This window comes from Acromyrmex echinatior, chromosome 6 (genome assembly GCF_024713525.1).
Source record: "Acromyrmex echinatior isolate Ae372 chromosome 6, ASM2471352v2, whole genome shotgun sequence".
Lineage (NCBI taxonomy): Eukaryota > Metazoa > Arthropoda > Insecta > Hymenoptera > Formicidae > Acromyrmex > Acromyrmex echinatior.
In genome coordinates this window covers 15,900,373-15,914,269 of record NC_141857.1, presented here as the reverse complement: position 1 = coordinate 15,914,269, position 13,897 = coordinate 15,900,373, and the positions used below count along the sequence as shown (strand labels likewise).

Genomic DNA, 13,897 nt, shown 5'->3' with positions numbered 1-13,897 from the left:
ATAACTATTTTTAACATAACTAAAATTATTATTATTATTCTTATCGATAATTTCTTTTAAGAAGGTCGCAAATGGATAAAAGGTGCTGTTAATGCAACTAACAATTAATCTTAGTGGATGACCTTCTTTATGAATTTTTGGCAGTCCGTAAGATCTCGGAAGTTCGCTATCAGAAACATAATTTTTTGTATATGCTTGGGTCAATGTACCCCTTATTTTTCCAATTTTTTAATAAGTTCCTAATTTCTAAATTTATTTTATTTGTAGGATCTTTATCTATTACCTTATATGTCGTCTGATCGTTAAGAATTTCATACATTTTTTTCCGATAATTTTCACGATTCATGATTACTGTGGTGTTTCCTTTGTCCGCTTTCGTGATTAAAATCTCAGGATTCTCTGAGATGAATCGTTTAACCTCTCTTACACCCTCTTTCACAATTTTGTTTTCAGCTGATTCAGTATCACAATTATTAATAGACTTGAGGATGTGGGATGTCTCATTTCTGACCGATTTGCAAATTTCCTCATCAGCTTTAAACAAGTTATATTCAACGTATTTAATGAACTCACGTGTAATTCGTTCTTTATTCGTTAAATTATTAGATAAATTAAAATGTTGACCCAATTGTAAAACTATTTTAGCTTTATTTGGAATGTCAACCTTACACAGATTAATGAGCCATTTCTCGTTGGTATTTGAGATATCAAATTTTGTATTAAAGCTACCAGGATCGATCTTGATATTGTAAACCGAATCTGTTTTATTTGATATCATTTTATCAAAAACGTTTTTTGTAATCAAGGGTGCATTAAAGGCATCACCACTCATCTCATAATCCGATCGTTGTATAATGTTATAATTAATATTTTTAATGTTAGATAATTCTCTAGAAATATGTTTCCTACGCAGGTTAATTATTTTCAGGTTAATATCAATGTACGAATAAAAATATATTTTCTAAAAACATGTCTAAAAGAACGTCTGATTCCGATACATATGTATAATTTTACACGCAAAAATAACCATAAATTGTTAGAGTGAACGAGACAGCGAGTTCCTCACACTAATCACTTATTTCTAGCGACCGAAAATGCTTTCTCGGCCGCTCGGCGACCCTAGGCATCAATAAGGGACGAAGGCATTCTAAATAACATATAAGTTTTAATAAATTGTAGAAATAGTGTACCCCTCCCATTAATTCAGAATAGTATAAATTATGTTAAAATGCAACAGTTTACGAGATATTTAATTGTTTACGTTTTTTCATGCGCATTATACAGTATACTTCTCTTTCATAAACTCGAGTAGCAAGAATAGTTCAGTAGAAGTAGAATTTTATCGAAAAAAAATTATAAACTAGTATTTTTCTTCACAAAAGTCTCGAAAAGTTTAAAACCATTGGAAAGTTGAACGCGAGCGAGGCTAATCTTTTTTTTTTCATTTCATTTTAAAAAAAATGTCAGATTTCGAATGCTTCACATGGCTATTTGATGTAATGCATATTAACGAAATTATTTCCATTTTTTTATATGAAAAAAATACTCACTTTTTAAAGTTATATAATAGTTTAATTGCAAAAAATTGTTTTGTTATTAAGTGATAGTGCAACATTTGAAGAAGAAAAATCACCGCTGTAAATTGTTGTACAACTACTCAATGATGAAGAAATTAAGTTTTCCGCAGACAGCTTTTAGTGAACAGATAGCTTTTTGCAAAAACTGATAAACATTTCAGGCTTGTTCGGGGCTAGATTTGTTCGTCATTACGAGGGCTACATTTTACAAGAATTTCAAAGCTTTACATTCAAATCTCAATGAACAGGAAGCGAATGAAAAAAAGAGCTTTTTCATCAAAGTATTTTTTATTTTTTTTCTACTGAATTAATAGATCGAATTTAATGTTTCCACATTTCATTTTGTAGTTATTTCGAATACCTAAATTTTTTTATAGCGATTTTTTTTCATACAATCTTTCATAATATCTTTCGTTTTATAAGCGAAAAAACATGCTTTTTGCAATTATTCGATTTTTTTTCGCATATTTTCTTTACAAATCTCGAGTCTCGAACATACACATTTTATTTCTGATGGTCTTTAGAAATTTTCGTGAAAAGAAATGCTGGTTTATAATATTTTTCCGGTTAAATTCTATTGAACTATTGTTACTCGAATTTATGAAGGGGATATATATATATACTATATAACGTGCATGAAAAATCGTAAACAATTAAATATCTCGTAAACTGTTGCGTTTTAACAGTTTAAGTTAGTAAATTTATGGAAAAATGTCCCGGTATATTTATTTTTAAATGTATTTGTCACTCGCTTCACCTGTGTGCTAGCGAAGCATGTAAGGAATTGTGTCACGAACTTGCAAAGCTTTAGCACGCAATATATACTACCAAATTTAAAAACAGTGCAAAAAGGCAACATCATTTTCAAGAATTTCAAGACTTTTTAGACATCAAAATTCATAAGATCCTCCGACCTTCGCAAACTCGATAGCTAATCTTATACGCTGTCGTTAATAGAATTCTTGAACACTTCTCAGGCAATTTTCTAATTCCATCTCGAAAAAATGACTCGTCTTTGGAAGCGATCCAATTTTGGAAAAGTGAACCGGTGACTTGCCAAATCGTGCTGCATCCTTCGGAACAACCAATAATCAGAAGGAGCAATGTCCGGAGAATACGGTGGGTACGGTAAAACATCCCATTTCCAAATATTTTTTTACGACTTTTGCGACATGAGGCCGAGCGTTGTCATGAAGAAAAATAACTATATCATGTCTTTGCTCGTATTCCGGCCGTTTTTCTCGCAATGCACGGCATTTTTTTCTCAAACGAATCAATTGTAGCCGATACCGATCGCCCGTAATGGAATCGTCAGGTTTCAGCAGCTCATAGTAAACAACACTCTTTTGGTCCCACCAGATACAGAGCATGATCTTCGAACCATAAATGTTCATCTTTGGTGTTGATGTTGAGGTCGATGGCAACGATTGACTTAGCGTAGTATTTTTTCTTCTTGGGGTTGTCGTAGAATATCCACTTCTCATCTCCAGTCACAATCCGATGCAAAAAACCTTTTCTTTGTTGTCTTTGAATCAGCTGTTCGCAAGTGAAAAATCGCCTTTCAACGTCTCTCGGTTTCAGTTCATAAGGCACCCAATTTCCTTGTTTTTGAATTATTCCCATGGCTCTCAATCGTGCAGAAACGGCTTGTTGAGTTACTCCCAATGATTCTGCAAGCTCCTCTTGCGTTTGACTCTAATCTTCTTCGAGTAATGCCTCTAATTCTTTGTCTTCGAATTTTTTTGGCTGTCCAGAGTGAGGCTTGTCTTCAACTCTGAAATCTCCATCCTTGAAACGTCGAAACCATTCCCTACATGATTTGTCAGTTGGAGCAATGTCACCATAAACTTCGACAAGCATTCGATGGGCTTCAGCTGCACTTTTCTTCCAATTAAAGCAGAAAATTAGAACCTCCCGCAAATGCTGCTTGGTTAACACAAAATTCGACATTTCAAACACAGCAAAAATCAAGGTTTTTGTATAAAAAGCGATATAAACTGAATATTATTAGCAGATGTCTAACCTCTCTGAAAACGCCAAAATCAGCTGTCACTATGAACCACTCACAATAGCCGGAGCTATCTTTTGGAAAGCGGACCGAACTAATTTGTACTCCCAATTACTCGCCTATGTAAAATTTTTTCAAAAATGTTGAAAATTTTAATACATTTTACATATTTTACATATGCATACATATATATAAATATATTTCTATATATGTATACACATGTAAAATATATTAAAATTTTCAACAATTTTGACAACATTTTTTATATAAAATATGTAAAATATATTAAACTTTTTAACATTTTCAATCCTAAGCGACTAATGATCTCCTATTTACTAGTGACTGATACGTTACTGAAACTACATTGGACGCGCATGCGTCTGAAATCCGGCCCGTCTAACAACACTGACTCTATGGTCAGTATTCATAGTCAGATCTTATATTCAAGACCGTCTTAAGTACAGTCTTAACATAGGCTTAGTTTCCACCGAGGATTTAAATCAGAGATCAAAATGTAAGAATCAACTAATTACAGTGAGTATTCCCTTGTTACAATCGAACGATAGGGGAATGCTTGACCGTAGTTGATTAATTCTTACATTCTGATCCTTATTAAATCCTCGGTGGAAACTAGGCCATTGAGTTTATTAGAAAGGGAATACGGACGTCAAGCTGTGAGCAAGACTGACAGAAGATGTATTTCTGTTCGCTTCTATTCTGTTTTGGCATATGCGCAGAAAGAAGAAAAGTTCCTGAGCAGGACAGAAATATTGTACAATATTGGTACTGAAAAACGGAAGATGTATATTTCTGTCCTGCTCAGTAACTTTTCTTCTTTCGATAGAAGAGGATAGAAAGATATATTGAGTCTAAGTCTGAAATCTGATCTGTCTAACAACAACTGTTATTGCCGAACGCAGCTATTGAATTTTTGTTGGTACTACTGCAAGGCTCCTGATATGGCTTATGCCAGTGCTGATAATAATTGGGTCATCTAAAAAATATCTGCGGTTTTTTGTTACTAGATGGTGTTGATGGTCAACCCATCTACTGACAAAAAACCGCGGATACTTTTTAGATGACCCAATATACAGTGCACGTGACGTTTATTATACTACTAATAGCTAACAGTTAAGTATTGGAACGTAATCTGTTTGTTAGCTCGGTCTAGAGACACTGGTAGTGTCTCGGCGCTAAACTACGCGTAGCGACTGGGTTGTGGTTAGCTTAACCGGAGATCTGAGAGGTATTAACGCGCGAATTTGAAGATGGGTAAACACGGAAAATACAAAAAACACTATCGCAAAGAATGGGAAAAAGAAAAGATTTTTACAGGTTAGTTATCAACATTTTTAGAATTGAACTGACACCTAGGCCGCGGTCCGATTCACGTTCACAATGCTTGAAAATAATTTCATTCTTGTTGTTTATCAAATGTTAAATATAGACAAATGATGCTCATGAGCGTTCTGAGCCTGAATCGAACCGCGACTCTAAAGAGTGCTGTTTAAAAAAAAATGCTATCAATTTTCGCTCATTTATGAAATCAAATGATCTTTGGCCAAGATCTATTAATTTCAAGGGCCTTCTTGTAACAGTATCAATTGTAAATTTAATTTCAAACATATAAATTAGTGAATACTCTGAAATTAATTTCTCAAAATCTGAAATTAACTCTTTAACGACACACCATTATCAATATTTTGATTGTAAATGTTAAGAAAACGGATGTATTGCGGGAAGTTCTCTATCGCGTCCTAAATCCGATTATGGTTGCCGATTGTTGGTTCTATTTTCGCCAATCACGTTACAGCTAATCTGCACTTGTTGCATCATTATTGCTAAAATAAAACCAGCAACTGTAACAATCGTAATAAACAATTTGTGGTGTGATTACGGCTTAAATTACTTAACAATACCGACGAAGGTTTAAAATATAAATGAATAAATAATAAAAGTTATAGTATGGACTTATAGATTGGCTAGAAGAGAACAAAGACACGTTTGCCACAATCGATAAGAGGCAAAGTATATGATGTAAAGTATATGAAATAAATTTACGTGCACAACATGCAGATCTTATAAAACGTGCCGAACTCTTCAACGAAAATGAATAATCTAAATGTGCGTGTTCAGCCTAAATTAAAATATGGTAAGTATTTTTTATTTTGTATAATATAAATATTGTACTTATTCACAAGTATTCTCTCAATTGAGAATAATAAAATTGTAATTTGTAAAGTTATTTCATTAATAAATTTATTTTTAAATTCTCTAATTTTTCGGCTATTATCTCCTAATATATATTATACTAAGTGTAGAAGTATGAAACCGGAATTTTTTTGTAAAAATTACACGTCTGTTGTTTGAAAATGATAAAAAATTTTTTATTCAAAATAATCTCCATTGCTATTTATACATTTTTCCCACCTCTCCGGCAATGTATGAATGCCACGCCAAAAAAACAGTTCTTCTTTTGAAGCGAACCAGTTATCGAGCCATTTTCGTACATTTTCATACGAATTGAAGTGTTGTTCAGCGAGAGCATGTCCCAGTGATGCGAATAGATGATAATCGGACGGAGCCAAGTCTGGAGAATAAGCATGCGCTAATATCTCCCAACTGAACACCTCGATCGTTTCCCTGACCCGTTTTGCTGTGTGTGATGAAGCATTATCATGAAGTAAAATGACTTTGTGTTACCTTTTTCCATATTCCGGTCGTTTTTCATGTAATGCTCTATTTAAATCGATCATTTGCTGTCGGTAGCGATTAGTGTTAACGGTTTCACCAGGTTTTAGCAGCTCATAATAGATTACACCCTTCTGATCCCACCAAATACAGAGCATTGTCTTCTTTCCAAAGCGATTTGGTCTTGCAGTGGATGTCGATGGTTCGCCTGGATTCACCCATGATTTACGACGCTTAGCATTCTCAAAATATATCCATTTTTCATCACCTGTGACGATTCGATGGAGAAATGACTTTCTTTTGTTGCTGCTCTGTCGAGCAGCATTTCACAAGTGGTTTTTCGATTTTCTTGCTGTCTTTCATTCAGTTCATGCGGAACCCTTTTTCCCACTTTCTGAATCTTGCCCATAGCTTTCAAACGAATGGAGATGGCTTTCTGCGTTACATTCAATTGATCCGCGAGTTCTTGTTGAGTTTGACTATCATCTTCATCCAATAAGGCTTGCAATTTGTCTGTGAACTTTTTCGGTGGTTTCCCACGCTCTTCGTTTCTCACGTCAAAATCACCACTTTTGAATTTTTTGAACCACTCGAAACACTGTGTTTTACCAAGAGCATGTTCACCGTAAGCTTCGACAAGCATTCGATGCGATTCTGCAGCAGTTTTCTTCAAATGATAACAGAAAACCAATGCTGTCCGCAAATCGTAGTTCGTAGGCACAAAACTCGACATGTTTAAGGTTAGAAAAAAATATAGAAAAAATATATCCAGTGTATGGAACTTGGGTTGTATGTTGGAAATCTTCGTCAGCTGTTAGAGAGAGATGATGGCGCTGCAGATGCTGGTCTTGTGGTCCTTAAACTGATAGCTAGTGCCATATATAAAGAAATTCCGGTTTCATACTTCTACACCTGGTATATATGTATATTATAAATATCAAAATGATCAATTGTTTCAAACACAACTGCAGCTATAGAAGCGAAAACTATAGATATCAAACTTACTGTTCATATTGCTATACATACAGCAATTAGAGGTAATGATCATTTGACAGATCTTTTGCGTAGTTTAGGAAAAGGAAGCAGTTTGGAGAAACTTCGAATACATCGCACAAAGTGTTCGAAGCTAATTTCTGAAGTCATAGCTCCAGCCCTCTTGATGGATCTCATAAGTGACATAGGTGATTCAAGCTATTCACTTATAGTAGACGAATCCACTGACTTGTCAGTGTGTAAATATCTCGCATTCTGTATCCGGTACTTTAGTAAAAAGAGAGCAAATTATTACCGACTTTCTTGGCTGTATCAGCTTAACTGAAGCTAGTGCAAAAGATCTTTATAAAGCTACAATAGAATATCTTGCAACTATAAAACTTGATATTAAAAATATGGTAGGACTCGGTAACGCGGTACTGATAATGCGAGTATTATGATTGGCTGCAATCATTCCCTATATAGACTTCTCCGTGATCGTTATGTATGAAACCAAAAATATATGCTTATGTCTTTCAAACTTACCTCTTTTATCTCTTAGAATAAAAGCTATTTAGAAATCATAAAAATGCTCTTAATTAACAATTTTATTCCGAAATTTCATTAACTTCAAATTTTTGAAGTAAAATTTCAATATTTCAAAGTAAAATTATCAATTGGTAATAATAATTTTCACAACTTTCAAAAAATTTTTTAGAAGTATATCCAATTAAATTTTAAATTTGCTTATAATTATAAATCTGAAATTCAAATTGTAAAGTTAGACTTTTCAATTTTCAGGTCCCAGAGCTTCAATTGATACCATGCATGTGTCATTCACTTTATCTGGCAGAATCAAAAACATGAATGAATGGCTAGTTAATCAGTAATTCTGATGAATTGGCTAGTTCGCTGGAATTTCTTATTAGAGAACCAACAGCTGGTTTTCATGTTCTCCGCTTCGTAAATCTCTATACAACAATTTATATACTACGATAAACAAGGGAGCAATGAACTAACAGCTTGTGAAATTATCAAAAATTAGATGGTTAGTTTGGCATGGGGCTATGGCAAGCATTTTAGATCAATAGTTAGAATTAAAAACAGCATTTTAATATTATGGCAATGCAGAAGGAAAATAAGTGTTACATGGCACGTATTCTACGGGATATGTTCGAAAACAATTTGAACCATTTATATCTCCTTTTTTTTACGTCCCATTATAGAAGTAAATCTCTTATTTCAAAAAGAGAATCGTGAAGTAACTAAACTGTTTGGAGATCTGTGAGTTCTGCTATTATCGCTGGTTATCCGTATTTTAAAACCTACATTTATACTCTCTGCTTTCAGTAGCAAGCATTTAAATATTCAAAATTTAGAATCAATAAAAAAATATTTAAATCAAAATGATTGCTTGTTATCACTTGATTTCGTTGATTATGGAGATAACTTTAAAATTGAAGCGCAACAATATAAGATTTCGGAAAAAGCACTTTATGAATGAGGTGAAGGATCGATAAAGTTTTTAAGAGTTTTATGCATAGAACTCGCCAACAGACTGCCTACAAATGTCTTTGTTCTAGAAGCAGTGCGATTCTTGCATCCGAAATATTGCCTTCGTCGACCAACTTGCCTTCAAAGAATTTCTACTAGTTCTCATAGATTAGTTTTATATTGTATTCTGTAAAAATAAACTGCAATTTTTACGAAGAGTTTAATTACTTACCATTTATAAAAACTTCAGGATCAAATATAAACAAAGAAGTTCTTGAAGAACAGTGGCGAAAACTTCCATTTATTGATTGGCTATCTGAATTCGGTGATACAGAGCTTTCAAATTCAGTACAATTCTGAGTTCAAATGAAGAAGCTTACTAATGCAGGAGATCATCCTTTCAACGAATTGGCAATTTGGACAACAGTGGACAACGAGTTGGACAACATTGGCAATTTGCTCTGCGTGTTCTTTGCCTTCCTTTCTCAAATGTAGCCGTAGAACGCGAGAATTCATATTCTCTTATATGAATGCCATAAAAACAAAGCCACGTAATCGACTAGGATTTAACATGCTTATTGTTCTGCTCAGAATTCGTATTCGTTTGGTTGTAGTCGATAAGTGCTGTTGTAAAGATTTTGAAAAAAATGTTGAAACTATTCACGTTTGCTATATATGAAACAGTAAACAGTCCTCATGTTTCATGTTCCGCAAATGATATTGAGAAGGAAAATGCATTTGAGGAAGGATTAACATTCAGGATGCGAGTGATGAAAATTGAGGTGTACAACTCACTTAATTCTTTATCGAGGTTTAACTTATTTCTTATTTCTTTCTAATTCTAGAATTGAAAAAAGAGAAATAAGTTCAACTTCATTAAGAGTTAATCGTGAGTTGTGAAACTGGGCCTAAATAACTTTTTAAAAGGCGTAAGTACACATATTTCCTTTTTGAAAAACTACACAAACTTTTGCGTTCTCATATATTTTTATATTTTTGGAAAAGTCATTATTGGCATTGGCAAATACTGTTAAAGTTAAAGTAAAGAGAGCCCTCCATCGGCGACGACGCTTGTCAAGTATCTGGCAACCCTGCATAGAGCTTTAATAATACAGTTACTTGCAGCGCCTCGCTACGATAAATGGCTAAACTTATAGGCGTGGAAAGGTGACATTTCAATGATGAAATTTGTGTTGCATGCCATTTCGTTATTATTTATTTAGGCTACATTCCAAAACGTCCTCTCTAATACATGTAACGTATACTACATATAGAATAAAATCTTTTTCGGAGAGAAAGTTTTGGAATATAGCCTTAATTATGAAAAATATAACTTGTCTCATACTTATGAAAGTTCTAAAAATGGACAGAAATTATAGTTATCTTGGAATTTTATACGTAAAAATATATATTTTAATAGCTGTCAGACCGTGTGTTTCCTGCCCTCTCTTTACGTACCTTTTAAGATTTATTGACTCAAAGGAGAAAAAAAAGTTTTCGTTGATTTTTACAAATGTTTTAAAGCGATATCGTGGCAATTACTCAGGAACCTTAAGGAGGATATTAATTGGTTCAGTGATCCAATTATGCAATGCTCACTTTCATATGAAATGAGTTTTAAAATTTTAATGTATATAATATACGTTTTGTAGAAAATGTAAGAAATCTTACAGTATTAAATTTCCCAACCCTGCTTGCTTTCAGTCCGTTTTTGCAGAATTACATTTTATAAAAAAGATATTAAAAGGGAAGTGTTTTTTTTTTTTTTTCATATAAGTATATAAGTCATTTATTATTAAGAGACTTTGTTTACATGTAATATACACACATGATAACATCATAGTTAGGAACACAATTTCAGTACAATTACATATTTTTATAAATAATAAAGTATTTAAATTACATAATTAATGGAAAACAATGTCATTTTTATCACATAATAATTAAAAAGATCATGGTAGCTGGTTTTGCTTTTTTTTCCAATATGTCCTAGAATGCAACTTGATTACATAAAATTATATATAAACTGAAGGATCCATATTCACAATATCTTTACAAATTAGTGCAAAAAATATATACAGATATATGAACATAGCAGTGTTACATATTACACAGGCCAGAGTTATCAAATATCTTTACGTTATTTCTTAAAGAACAAATGCAAACAAGATGAAACCTAGTGATTTTCTGAGACTGTGATATCGTACATTTACTTGTATACATCATACACATATGAAATGTTCATTAAATATTATTTACATATTGAAAGAATCATCTTCGTATCTTGTAACATAACATAATAATACGTATCTTTTTACCATAGATCTTATATATGGATACCTTATAGTTATAAATAGAGGACCGAGTTGATGAAGCAAGAAAATATATCTTCTATCTTTTTATGAAAATATACTGCGCAAACTCGAGCATATCATATAAATATGTATAAATTTAAATCATGTTTTATTATTACATTTTAAATCATAATTATTTATTAAGTACTCACAAATAAAAGAAAATATTGTCATTCTTTCTCCAATAAACACATAGCATTTTATCATTTTTGTAGGACTTCGTCAATTATAACCTATTGGTTAAAACGTCACCTCTTAATATATTTGAAATTGTTGATCGTTTTTCATTTCGAGCATGCGCATCGTACATTTGATATAACGAAGGATAGAAGATACAACGCATTTACTATCTCTTTCTATCTAACAAAAAAAGGGCATTCATGGTTGTACTCCAAGAATGCGTTCTACTTCCGAGTTACACATGAAGTACATGATATATTGTTTTATCCTTCTTTATTAATTGGTAAACAACAAAGACAAATGATGCATCATGCACGCACTCCAAAATCACTGCCAGTACCGAAAACCTGTAATTTATGTTACGTGCACTATAGTTTTTCAGCATTGACAGTTAATTTTGGAACAAAGCCCATGTATATAAGATTTATGCTTTTTACTACTTATTTTTTTTTGTTTTTTAATCGTAATTAATTTTAGTAATGATCACTTTCATCACTTCGTAGCAAAAAAGAAATGATCATCATTAAAAATACCTTACATTTGTAATAAAAGATATTCAAAAGTTTCCAAAATCAAGAAATTATGTGTATGTAAATTATGTGTTTGTTGCGTGTATGTGTTTAATGCATTGAAATTTATGTATGTATTTTCACTATAAAATACAAGCATAAGTAACTAACTCGTTTGTTTAACTGTCATATTATTTTTATTCTGTTATAATTTTTAAATAAATACATAAGAAAATGACTAGCTCTCTTCACAATGCTCGGTGCCAAAATTTGTAAATATAAATTAAATATTGCGAAAATTTTTGAAAAATACAATCTATCAAAATTTCCTTTACAATTATTATTTATTACATAAAATGAAATTTCTTTAATATAAATAAATTATAACAAATATAATATACAACTATAAACAAATATAATTGATATAGTACACTACGCGCAGAAATTAAAGCATCACTTCTCACGCCTTTGAAAAATAGGTAAACTTTAAATGAGTAGCTTTTACAGAAATACACACACATAATGAGACGTTCAAAAAAGCATTTTGTACTGAAATCTCTACTTTCCAGATCTGTACTTTAAATAACGATTTTTATAGAGCTACACACGATTACAAACGATGAACTGTTAAATTTCAAAATTTTTTGCGAACTTTGCAAAGTTTCATGCCGTAAATGAAGTTGTTGACAAATACTGTTTACAGCTTTCGAAAGCATGAACCTTTATCTTTAATTTGCTTTTTTGATGGATGTTGTACTTTTTCTCATCGATTTGATCAATATTGAAGTAAAAATAGTCCTTTTGACTTTGACTGATAAAAGACGAATGGCGTAATGTACAGTATTCATTAAAAAGAAAAAAAAAATTCAATGTTTTTACTTCAAGATGCTGTTATCATTTTTTAGGCAGAAATAAGCTTTTTATGTAAAAACTTAAGTAAAAGGTGAAGTTGAAAACTGAAACGCTCTGCTCTTCATCGATTTTGATTAAAATTGCAGCAATGTTAGAGGAGCCTATCAAGTGAACACCTGTAAAGCCGTTCCTGCTAATGAGCTTTAAAAGCCGAGTAATGAGCATTTAAAAATATATCAAAAAACTGAAAACAGTCTTATCAATATCTTGGAAGGTACGCATTTTTTAGAAAAATGTCTTAGACTCAATCTTGACTTGACCTTGACGATGCCATCTAAGGTGAAACCAATAAAACCAGTAAATACATCTTATTAAATCTTATCACTTTTGTCTAAGACATTTTTCTCAAAAATGCGTACCTTCCGACATATTAGACTGTTTCCAGATTTTTAAATGCTCATTATTTGGCTTCTAAGACCCATTAGCGAAAAAGGTTTTACAAGTGTTCTTGGTAAGCTCTTCTAACATCGCTGCAAGTTTGATCAAAATCGGTGAAGAGCAGAGCCTAACTTCTCCTTGTTAAATCCGACTCGATACATTTCATACGTTTGTTTATTACTTTGCATTTAATTTTGAAATTTACTATTTTATTATATCTGGTCTACTTGTTATTTATTATTTAAACAAAATATAATGGATATAGTATTATAAATGATATAATGTAATAGAAAAAAATTAATTCCTAAAGACTCTTTATGATACAAAATGTTTGGATACAACAGGGCAATAGGAGTCGAACACGGTAATTCTTGTGCAAACCAATACGGTTAACAAAACAACTTTAATAATAATTAATCCGCTTACATGTTTCGCTCACTTTTGAACCATCCTCAGAAACAGTATGAAGTAATTACAAAAAAGTTTTTTTTCTTACAAACTAATTCATTTTAAAAAACTGAAAAGGATACAGGCAGTAGGAGTCGCAGAAGACATGGGGCAAATAATATATCTATGAAGTGTGAAACTTCTTTATTCACTAAAACGCGCTTACATATTTCGGCTCACTTTTGAGACAATACAAACTAACATAAATAAATTGTAAATAAAAATTATCCTGTCATGGTGAGCTCGAGAATTTAAATTTGTTGCTAATTGTCGCTAGTTATCGGTAGTTGAAAGAGATCCGACGAGGAGAATGGTAACGGGCTTACGCGCTTTATTAGTTAGTTGGAATGAAAAAAAATATATAGCTAAGTATAG

At 32.1% G+C, this 13,897-nt stretch overlaps 1 long non-coding RNA gene and 1 pseudogene across 1 annotated transcript; both read left to right on the top strand.

Annotated features, from left to right (window-relative positions):
• The first annotated feature begins 460 nt into the window (after positions 1–460).
• On the top strand, positions 461–8,893 carry LOC147909579 (uncharacterized). Its single transcript, XR_015545392.1, has 4 exons — positions 461–4,920; positions 5,563–5,737; positions 7,332–7,457; positions 8,050–8,893. It is a non-coding gene; the product is annotated as an uncharacterized LOC147909579 (long non-coding RNA).
• LOC147909578 (uncharacterized) lies at positions 8,294–10,768 on the top strand (annotated as a pseudogene).
• Positions 10,769–13,897: the final 3,129 nt, after the last annotated feature.